Here is a 12845-nt window from a genome sequence, read left to right on the forward strand (position 1 = left end):
GAATTAGAAGAAAAATAATAATAAAATATTTATCTTAATTTATATTATTAATTACTACTAAACTAATTGATGATTATATTATTTATAATTTTATGTTAAATTTTTTTAAGATTTTATTATTTTTAATTTTAATTTGAACTTAATTTTTATTTTTTTATTTTATTAATATGTATGAAATTTAGAATAGTTGAATTTTATATTTGCTTAAATTTTTTTATTTTCCTGCGGATAGGATCCGGTAGGATAGGATTTAGAACTTTAGGGTGCAAATAGGATTAAAATAGAATTTAAAAAATTTTCAACCTATAGATAAGATTAGAGTAGAATCCAAACCGTATTTTATCGTACTCATTACCAACCCTATATATAGATAGATAGATAGAAAAAATAAAACTTGGCAACGATGAATTTCTTGAAAATTCAGCGGAGACAGGTTTGGATTACAATGAATTATATAGTAAAGATATAAGTTTACAGATCTTTCTTTTTATAGGATAAAAGAGAAATTGAAAAAGATAAAATCTGTACTTTGAATAACAATAAAATAATCAAAAATAACTATAAAAAATGAATTTATTTTTTCTCTCTATACCACTTCAATCTATATAATAAAGTGCGCCTTGAATTATTGGTGGTATTATGTTGGTTTCAAGGCTTGAATGATTACTCAAACCATACACTCATGTCTACTAAATTAAAGATATTAAGATTTTTTTTTAAATGGTAGACATTTTTATTGTATTATTATATGGTCATTATTTTAGTTCTTAGAATACATAGATGCCTCAGCCACACAAAATAATAAATAAATATGAAAAATTTTGGTTGAAAAATTAAATTTGAGTTGCACACATACATCATTAGCTACAGCATAATTTATCGAAAATTGGTAGAAAAGATGATTTCATTTATTGGAGATTAACCGGCCATAAATTAAACGAAGTTTTTAATATTCATGAAGACGATCAAAAGAATTTATAAAAGATAGCATATTATTTAAAAAATATATTTGAATTGTCTCTGATTTAAGTGATTTGATATGGGAATGTAATTATATATCAAAAATTGCGATACACAACTGAAAATGTTTAAAATGAAATAAGAATCTTTCATTGCATATTCACTTTCTTTTATATTAAACGCTATTAACACTTTATTAGAATCATTTACCATTTGATTAGACACTGTTTATACTTTATAAATGTTATACTTTTTTTTATTTTTGATTTTGAATTAATTTTAATGCAACGCATAATTTTTTATTTTTAAGCAATTTAAAATTTTAAGAGTTACGATTCGTAACAAGTTAATTATTCGATTTAATTCTCCTATTTTACATTCTACAACTTATTTGTATCCTCAAATTACAACGATTAACTTTGTGTTTCTCTATGAAAATGATAAAAACTTTGACCTTTTTTTCATGCGATATATCAATTCTATCGGTTTTCTTTTGAAGTTCTTATTTTAGAATTTCCCTTAAAAATAGTTTTATCTTTATTTTTTTCTGTCTGACTGTAACTATTCTTTAAATTTTAGATATAACTGTCTCTGATCTTATATGTATTTTTTTTTTTAAGAAATGAATAATTTTTTTATACAGTTAAAACATGCTTCTTTTTAAAAGTATTACTTACTCTTTTATAAATTTTACAAGAACAATTTACATTAGATTTTCTCATTTTAACATAAGTTGATCATTCTCCAACATTACTCAATTTTTTATGTATATATATTTATTTGATTATATACTTAGATATTCTTTAAACTTCCTGAAATAAGATTTTTACCTTTATTTCAGTTAATTTTTATTTGACAAACTTTAAATAATTTATTTTCATTTGAATTTAATTTAGCATAACACATTATTTATGCATTTGTTATTTTTTTTAAAATATTGGACTCATATCTTTACTTATTTTAAACCTACTTGTTTCTAAAGTACCATCTATTTTTTTATTAATTTTATAGGAACACCTTACGTTAACTTTTCTTCCTTAAACATAATTTGGTTCTCTTTCAGCATTGTTCTAATTTCTATGCATATTTTTACTCCTAATTGATTATTCAAATAGTTTAGAACATTCATCTATGTCATTGTTTACATTTTTTTTATGAATTCTATATTCGATTTAATCTTGAATTGATTTTTGCAACACAAATAATTTTTGAATTTTTGAAAACCTTATCATTGGTTTTAGTTGTCCTCACTTGCGAATTTGTATTTGAAATTTGTTTTGAATTATTATACTATCTTTTCTTTTATTATTCTTACCAAAATTTCTTGATCTAAACATAAAAATATTTAAATTACAAAAAAAAAGGATTATTTTGAATTTTTATTCTTTGGTCTTGTCCGTATTTTTAACTTTTATCAATTATAGCCGAGAGTAGCTAGGGACTAGGTTTCAGTTTCGTTTTGCTCAGTCTCATGCCGGTATTAAGTATTAATTAGGGGTGTATATTAAAAAATTAAAACGCTATTAATCGGTTAAAAAATGATAACTATATTTTAATTAATTAATTTAATAAAATAATTTTTTAAAAATTATATTTATATTTTTAAAATTGGTTAACTAATACTAAATTTAAAAAATTGATTTTTAATCGATTAACTAAAACTAAAATCAAATTTATAAAACTTTAATTTCAATTTTTTTAAATTAAAAATTCAATTAAAAAAAAAGTTTTTTTGGTAGATATAGATTTTTTGTTCAAAGTCTAATTTTAAATGACATTAGGGAATTTCTTTGGATGGAGTTAAAGGATCCTCCTCTTTTTCCTGTGTCAAAGAGGCCAAAGCTCTTTTTAAGTTTTATTGATATTTTGTTTAAATTTTTCTTGGATGTATTTATGGTTTAAGAATTAAAAAGACATGTTACTTCTAACTGTATTTTGTGGATTTGGAAACTTTACAGAGAAAGAATTGGGTTGAATTTCTGAAAGAATTTTTTTGTAATTCAATTCTCACAACAATTGTTCAATTTGGGATGAATGTGATGTTATTAATCGTATTTATAATTTCTTTTTCATTTAGAATACAAGATGCGGGATTAAGATGGGCACAAATAATATTTTTGTATCTAAGTTAGGCTGTTTCATCAATTGGCAAATCGATATTTAATTAGATTAAGAGAAAGAAAACTACAAAGCATACCATGCATGTGAATAGTGAACAAGACCCTTGTTTTTTCTTCTGATGTTGATAATGTGCAACAAAGCTCGATAACAGGGTTGTTGCATGATTCCATTTTTCGTGTTGCATTGCTGCTGCTGTGTATATACTCAACACTCAATGACGAAGATTCTTCACTACTTGTTCGATTCGTCGCGGGCAAAGAGCGCAACTGGTTAAGTGTAAAGAGTATGGTAACAATAGTGAATTGGTTTCCTCCAAATGCAAAATAGATTGTAAGCTAGCTTAACTCAAAACACAGAGTAGCTCAATTGGAAGACAGAATTGGCTATGCTATGTTTTGTGACTTTGTTTTAATAACTTTTTAGTTATGGTTGTATGACTGATAAATTTGAACATCAATACATGCATAATTTTACGGTCGATTAACATAATTTATTTGTTTGTTCTTGAATTCTTGTTTATGACAGGGTTCTCAACCACTGTTGCCCTCTGTTGCATCAGAACCAGAGATTGTTAGATATTGGTATCCTTGTCTTAGTCCGATTCTTGGCGAGAATCATGGAAACCACAAAATGAGTGGGTAAATTTGAACCTGCCAATGTTAATAAATTAGATCGAGTGAATTTATATTTAAAATTGTGATGAGAAATTAAACATATATACTCTTTGATTCATTCTAATTGGTATAGTCCTTTTGTGCATTATTATTTTGTTATCAACTCTTTAAGGGTCTAATATTTTGATAAAAGGACATATAAAAGGGAAGATGCATATACAATATTATTGCATTATTATTCACAAAGTGTTGTAAGTCATTCCCTTCACAAGTTTCAATTTGGAGAAAGACCAATAATTATACAGGGTACTTTTTTTCGAAAAAAAATAAACTTCACTCTCCCCTCTTAAAAGATATTAAAATGACATTTTTTTCATCTATTTATAAAATATACACTCTTTTTTTTTATAACTTTTAAAAAAAAATTTTAATTTATTTTGAATTTTTTATTGTTAATTATTATCAACTTTATCTATTTTTTTAAAAAATTATCTTTTACAAAAATATCCTTTATTAACAATTTAATTTTTTACAATTAATTTTTTTTATCAAAATATCCTTTAACAAATTACTTTTCTAGTGACTAAATTATATTTATACTAAAATATCCCAGAAATTAATTTATTTATGGAAGTGAAAAACGTAATGTGCAGCAATATTGTATGATGATGAGTAATCCACAGATGTGGAACTGGTGAATTATGTAACCTGCGAACGCAGGTTACGTTTTGACTGAGATGATTTGAAAAAGGCTGCATGCTCTGCAAAACGTAGCCTGCGTTTGGCATGGAAGGAGAACCCAGTTTCGAAACGTGCTTTGTGCTCCTTGCATGCCAACACCTCGAACCTCCAAAATGTAAGATGCGTTTGGCAGGTGCACAGCAAAACGCAACCTGCGTCTCTCCACCTGCATGTGTAACACGTGTGAAGGAGAGTGGTGGAACCTGCCTATAAAACCAAAACGCAGGCCATGAGAGTTTTAGTTTCCCTTTGGTGTTACATACTTCCCTTTCATGTTACATGATGTGAGTGAGTTTTGAGAGTAAAAGGGTGGGGTTAATGGTGAAAGGGAGTAAGTTTGTGAGGAGGAAGAATTAGTGAAGATTTGAGACTTTATTTAGTGAAGAAAAAAAAATGGTTCATAATTTTACTTTACCAGAAAAACACATTATTGAATATTTGAATCATCATCAATTGGTGAGTAATTTTAATTTTTTTGAGTAATTTTTTTCTATGATATGAATAATAGTTGTGTTTTATCATATCGGCATTATTATTATTATCATGTTTATGATATGAAAAATAGTTGTGTTTTATCATACGGTAATCATGAAATAGTTATTATTATTATTATTATAAAAATTATTACTGTTATTATAATGTTGTTACTGTTATTATAATAATTATTTCTTAAGATAATAATAGTAGTAACAATACTGTTTAATTACCGTATTATTATTATTATTATTATTATTATTATTATTATTATTATTATTATTATTAATGTTAGTAAAAAGGTAGCATATAATTGTGAAGTAAGTAATAACAAAGTTATATTGAAAAGCTAAATCACTAATGACCTCTAGCGGAGTTTGGACCTGCACGCTGAGGACATCGGCTGTGGCTATGTCCCTCGCGTCCACGTATAGTGCACCGGCGAGGATTACGTATATCACGCGAGTCCATCTCATTCAAGTAGCGGGTTGACTTCGGTCTTCCTTTCGTTACGCGCCTCAATGTCCAGTTGGCGATCACCTTCGCTCCTTCATATCTATCCCATGTAGATGGGTCACCCATCGTAACAAACTCGCTTCTGTATACCTTGCAAATTTCAGACATTTTGTACACATTGTGCACATACACTTGCCAATCAAGACGCTGGTTAGTGCAACATGCAAGCACGTGACGACATGGAAGTCGCTCGACCTGGAAATGGCCACAGTCGCAGTGTCGTTGTGCAAGGTTAACAGTGTAAATAGTACCATCTTGCATTTCACGAACCTCAAACATCTCGTTGCGCCTTTCAAACCGGTTGACCACAATATTTCCTGCACGTCGGAAGCTTTCTTCAACTCTCTTCGTTGCAAATTCTGAATACGTGAATCCGTTGCGAAGACGCTCATGAGCTTCGGTACTGTTCCGAGTGAACAACCCATTTAATCAATAGAAAGTTGACTGGACAAGGACAGTCACAGGAAGGTTGCGTGCACCCTTCAGGACATAATTTATGCACTCTACCAAGTTTGTCGTCATATGTCCCCAACGATGACCACCATCGAATGCCAACACCCATCTCAACACCGATCTCATCGCACCATTGAGTATATGCCTCACCCCGCTCTTTAAGTCTTTGGTAGTTTTTGTTGTACTCCTACTCCATCCTAGAGTAGCTTGTTGAACAAACCATTTAATCATAAGTAGATGCCACAAATTTACTATGAATATAACTATAACAGCGAGTTGAAATACATGTGTCACCACGAGTTTATGCAAATATGGAGTCTTGAACCTCCTTAAGAAGTTGGACCTGATGTGCCTGATGCAGTACATGTGTCACGCCCTTGGTGGTGACCATGCACCGTTACTGCGAGCTATTGCAGCTTCGATGGAGGTATGGCGGTCAGAAATAATACCCACACCATCAATGGTAACAACATATCTCTGCAAATTGGTTAGAAAAAACTCTCATGCGTCTGCTGTCTCGCCCTCGACAATCACAAATGCAATAGGCACAATGTTTTGATTCCCATCTTGTGCAACCGTTACTGATAAGTTTGGAAAACTCTAAATTAATATTTGTGATGACTAAACATTATTAATATAATTAATTACAAAATTAATTTTGAATTAAATATTGATTAAAATAATTTTGTAATGCAGGATTATTTTGGGCCGAAAATAAAATTTTGGTGCAAGCCCAATTGTATAAAAAATATTCAGCCTTGAGATATTGTGATTATGGTGGCTGAATACATGGTTATGATATTTGGGCCAGAAACTTTACTTAAGCCCAATTGGTTAAATCCATCAGCTTTGATGCAAGAATATATGATGAGTATGACTGAATTTACTTGGGCCAAATTGATCCATTATTACTATAAGCCCAAGTTAATCATATTTTGCTATAGACTCCAATGCATGATCCGAAAATAATTCATCAGGAAAGCAAATATTATCATTTCCTTATGCCTTCCAACGGATCTCAACTTTTGCCATATGATGGATTTCAAATTCACTCAATTTTCATTAATTGCATGGGAACTATGAGAGAGAAACTGTCATTGATTAGATGGCTTGTCTTGATGAGGCATGCTACCTAAAAGCTAAGGGAAGTAAAAGCAAATCATTTTTCTTAATTAATGTGTCAATATCCATTGTTTGCTTTTCTTTTATTCTCTCTCTCTCTCTCTCTCTCTCTCTCTCTCTCACTTTCTTCATCTTGTTTCGGTCATTACCCAATAATCATGGAAGCTACACCTACCCACCGAAAAGAAGATGGAGCAAGCAACAAGACCATCTCAATGATGGCAAGAAAAAGAAAACATAAAGTATGATGTGGCTAAGATTCTCATTCACTTGTGGTAAGATATTGTGAAAAGATCTTGGCTCCTCCATACCAAAAATGGAAGTAAAGATCTCGGCCAGCAAGGAGAAAATCTTGGAGGGATGGCTTGTCTCTGATTCTGCTCAACCACCACAGAAATTAGCTAGGGTGGCTACGTGATGGAAGAGGCAGAGATTGGAGCAGATGAAGCCATCATCATCATGAAGCATCAAGGGCCAGAAATTCATCTTGGAGAGCAAGCCAAGGATGGAGCGCTCGAATTGATGAAGTCTGATGACCAAGAAAGAACTAGAGGTATTTGCATGTTGGGTTTTGCATGGGTTACCTCTTCTCTCTCTGGCCGAACCGATTATGTGTGAAGGAAAAGAAGTTAAGCTTGGATTTTGGTTTCAACTATGGAGGCTTCTCTCTTCTATAAAAATGGTGAACAGCCACGGTTTGATTCAAGGAGTTAGAAGTAAGCAGTGAGAGTGCAAGGCACAGGATTCTCATAGCTACCTAAGCTTACAGATTTTCTTCTCCTTCAATATATTCTGTTTTGTATTTTTCTGTTTAATTTTGTCATGTCTTGAGTCTCATGAAAAAAGACAAATTGTGAGGTTTGTATGAAAAAGCCATAGAGCAGAAAAAGGCAGAGAGTGCAAAATTAAAAGAAAAAGCCATAGATGTCCTTAGAGTTCCTTTGTACATATGTGTCGTGTTTCATGATTCTGTGGGAATCCCCTTGTAAGTTGGGTTAGCACTTTACAGTCTGTAATCAAGAAGATTATTGTGAAATTCCATCATTATTGTGATGGAGACTGGATGTAGGCTGCACTGCACTTAGCAGCTGAACCAAGATATATCTTGGTGTAATTTTCTCTCTCTTCTACTCCATTTCTGTTTCTACTGCACAGGAGTTAAAACTGAAAAAATATCTCGTGCCAAGTGATGAGACAAAAATAAAAGTCTCGTGGCTAGGGACGAAACAAAAATAAAAAAGTCTCCTTAAAGATCAACAAGTGTAATCAAGCAAAAAGGGGGCTAAGATTCAACCTCCCCTTCTCTTAGCCACTGAAAATCATCAATTGATATCAGAGCTTGGTCTCAGAGATCAAGCTTTGCAGCTTGGAGAAAAGATCCATATGGCAGAAAGTAGTGGCTCAAGTATGGTGTCCTACAACCTTACAGAAGGACAGTCAAGCAACAGACCACCTCTTTTCAATGGGAAAAACTATACCTATTGGAAGGAGAGAATGAAAATCTTTGTGCAAGCAGTAGACTACAGGCTTCGAGGAAGATAGAAAGAAGGTAGAGCTAAATGCCAAGGCTGTAAATCTACTCAAATGTGCTATCAGCTTCGAGAAATACCGACGGGTATCACGATGCACAACGGCAAAGGAAATCTGGAACAAATTACAAATCACTCATGAAGGAACCACCATTGTGAAGAAGACTCGGATAGACATGTTAAATAGAGAGTATGAAATGTTTGCAATGAAGGAAGGAGAAACTATTGATGAACTGTTCGAACGGTTCAACACCATCATTGTTGGCTTGGATGCTATGGGAATAACACATTCTGATTCTGTGCTTGTGAGAAGAGTGTTGAGATGTCTCACTAAAGAGTGGGAAACAAAAGTTTTAATTATTTCTGAGAGCAGTAGCCTTGATTCCATGACATGTGATGATTTGAGAGGAAATCTTCTTGCTTTTGAAAACACTTATTTGAAAAAAGAGTCAAAAAGAAAAGGAATTGCCTTTTCTTCGGTAACTAACCCCCTGGATGATGAATCCAGTGATAACTCCTCTGAAAATGAATTTGTGTTATTTGCCAAAAAATTCAGGAAAATGGTGAAACTCAAAGGCAAAGGCAGCAGCTCAAGAAAAATGAAGAAAGACCTTAGCAAAGTAACTTGTTACAACTGCAAGGAAATGGGGCACTTCAAATCTGATTGTCCCAAGTTAAAGAAGGAAGAGAAGCTAAAAAAAGGAAAGAAGAAGGGACTGATGGCTTCATGGGAAGATTTGGAAAATGACTCAGAAGATGATGATGAGGAATTCGAGACCAAGTCACAACCATGTGTCATGGCAGATCACATAGATCAGGTAGTCTTTCACAATCCTAACACTGAAGATCTTCATCTTATGATAGACTACTTTTCTGGAAAAATAAGATGTTTTCTACTTGATAACCATGACCTTGAACAACAAATTATCATTCTTAAAACTGAAAATGATTTTCTCAAGGAAAAGCTAAGGGAGGCCGAAACTGCCTGTAATCTTGTTGAAGAAAATAAGCAGTTAAAAGCTCAACTTAGAAGTTGTGAAAGTAACCATTCTGTAGTTGCATATGTAAATTGTTTTAAGGAAAATGAAGAGCTGCTGAAAAAGAAGATTAAAAATCTGGAAAATGACTTAGCCAAGTTTACTCAAAGTTCTGAAAATTTAAATCAAATATTGGCTAGTCAAAAACCACTCTTTGATAAGGCTGGTTTGGGGTTTTACAAATCGAATGAGAAACCTTCTTTTGAAAATAAAGCTTCATCTTCTAATGACACAAGGTTTCAAGATCCCACCTACTTTAACAAATCAGTAATTCCAAGGTTTTGTAGACTATGCAACTGAAATGGATACTTTCACATTCAATATTTTTTCGGTGAAAGAATGATTGGTGATAAAGTGTACAAAGTTGTCTTTGATTACAATGGTTTGGGTCATAGGAGATGGTTTAACGTGAAAAGATCCAAGAAAATTTGGATACCTAAAGTCACTTGAGCTTACTTTGTAGGTATGCATAGCATCCAAATGGAAGGAAAATATGTGGTACATGGACAGCAGATGCTCTAGGCACATGACCGGAAAGACAACCTTCTTCATAAAAGCTTGATGAATATGATGGAGGACTTGTCACTTTCGGTGATGATGGTAAAGGGAAGATAGTGGCCGTTGGAAAAGTTGGTAAAAGCTTTTCATCTTGTATAAATGATGTTCTTCTTGTAAATGGTTTGAAACATAATTTACTTAGTGTAAGCCAATTGTGTGATTTAGGATTTGAAGTTATTTTTAAAAAGTTTGTGTGCTTAGTTGTTTGTGAAAAAACTTGGGATATTTTGTTTGAAGCTAAAAGATGCAACAATGTGTATGGATTAACTCTTGAGGACTTGAAAGAATAAAATGTAACATGTTTTACTTCTCTTGAATCTGAAAAATGGCTATGGTATAGAAAGTTGGGTCATGCTAGCATGTACCAAATTTCTAAGCTAGTAAAGAAAAATCTGGTTAGAGGAATTCCTAAAATCAAATTTGATAAGGATCTTACTTGTGATGCTTGTCAACTAGGCAAACAAGTTAAATCCTCCTTTAAACCAAAAGATGGAATTTCAACCAAACGGCCATTAGAGATGTTACACGTTGATCTTTTTAGTCCAACAAGAACTCAAAGTCTAGAAGGTAAACACTATTGTTTGGTAGTGGTAGATGATCACTCTAGATTCAGTTGGGTGCTTTTTCTTTCTCATAAAAATGATGCTTTTCATGCTTTCTCAACCCTTTGTAAGAAAATTCAAAATGAAAAAGATTTAAAAGTGGCCCATTTGAGAAGTGATCACGGAAAAGAATTTGAAAACCAACACTTTGAAAAATTCTGTGATGACTTCGGAATTACTCATAATTTCTCATGCCCTAGAACACCTCAACAAAATGGGGTTGTTGAAAGAAGGAATAGAAGCCTTCAAGAAATGACTAGGGCCATGTTATGTGAGAATGAGGTTCCAAAGTTTCTATGGGCTGAAGCTGTAAACACAGCATGTTATATTTTGAATAGGACCATTATTAGAAAAGGATTAAAGAAAACTCCTTATGAGTTATGGAAAGGAACCCCTCCAAATCTTAAGTATTTCCATATTTTTGGATGCAAGTGTTTTGTGCTTAATAACAAAGAAAATCTTGGCAAATTTGATCCAAAATCATATGAGGGCATGTTTGTAGGATACTCCACTACTAGCAAAGCCTATAGAATTTACCTCAAAGATCATAGAACTATAGAGGAATCCATACATGTTACTTTTTTGTGATTCTAATTTAATTTCCAGTACTGTGATAGATAATAATTCAGATTGTGAAGAAGCTGGAACAAGCAAAGAAAATTCCAAGTCTGCTCAAAATGAAGAATCTGCCAGTCCAGTTTTGTCTCGTCAGAATGGAGGAGATATTTCCATTTTGTCTCCTGAGCCAACAAGAGAAACTGAAATAGTAAGACCCACAGAAGTTCATCAAAGCTCAACACCACAAAGGAAACATAGAGAATGGAAGTCTATGAGGGGTTACCCTCATGACTCTATCATTGGAGATCCCTCTCAAGGTGTAACAACAAGATCCTCAACCAAAAGGCAATCCGAACCAAGCAATTTCGCACTCTTGTCACAAATGGAGCCCAACAATGTCAAACAAGCTCTTGAAGATCCATCATGGGTGAAAGCCATGCAAGAAGAGCTTGCTCAATTCGACAAGAATGAGGTTTGGACACTAGTACCTCATCTGGATGGTAAGAAAGTTACGGGTACTAAGTGGGTGTTTAAAAATAAACTTGGTGAGGATGGACAAGTTGTTCGTAACAAGGCTAGATTAGTGGCCCAAGGTTACGATCAAGAAGAGGGTATAGATTTTGATGAATCTTTTGCTCCGGTAGCTAGGATGGAAGCAATTAGGTTGCTTCTTGCCTATGCTGTCCATAAGGGTTTTAAAATGTTCCAAATGGATGTTAAATGTGCTTTCCTTAATGGCTTTATTGATAGAGAAGTATATGTGGCTCAATCCCCCGGTTTTGAACATAAGGACTTTCCAAATCATGTTTTCAAAGGCTCTTTATGGTCTTAGACAAGCTCCAAGAGCTTGGTATGAAAGGCTTAGTGCATTCTTGTTGGAAAATCAATTTCAAAGAGGTACCACGGATACTACTTTATTTATTAAAGCATCTAATGATGACATTCTCCTAGTTCAAGTTTATGTGGATGACATTGTGTTTGGATCGGCCAATGAGTCCTTGTGTGAAGAGTTTGGCAAACTCATGACTAGTGAGTTTGAGATGAGTTTAATGGGAGAGCTTACTTTCTTTCTTGGCCTCCAAATTAAACAAACTCCTAGTGGTACCTTTATTCACCAAGGAAAGTATGCAAAAGAACTTATCAAAAAGTTTGGCCTAGAAAACTCTAAACCAATGGGAACACCAATGCATCCAAACACTAAACTTGAAAAGGATGATGATGGCAAAGATGTGGATGAAACACGGTATAGAGGAATGATTGGTTCACTAATGTACCTTACCTCTTCTAGATCGGATATTGTTCAAAGTGTGGGTGTATGTTCAAGGTTTCAATCTCACCCAAAAGAATCCCACCTTTCGGCCGTTAAGCGCATCATTAGATACATTAAAGGAACTATTGATTATGGCTTATGGTATCTAAAATCTTATGATTTTTGTGCAGTAGAGTTTTGTGATGCAGATTATACGGGAGATAGAGCGGATAGACGAAGTACATCTGGCATGTGTTGCTTCCTTGGAAGCTCTCTTAACATGTGGTCAAGCAAAAAACAAGCAACCGTAA

Source organism: Arachis duranensis, chromosome 2 (assembly GCF_000817695.3).
Source record: "Arachis duranensis cultivar V14167 chromosome 2, aradu.V14167.gnm2.J7QH, whole genome shotgun sequence".
Lineage (NCBI taxonomy): Eukaryota > Viridiplantae > Streptophyta > Magnoliopsida > Fabales > Fabaceae > Arachis > Arachis duranensis.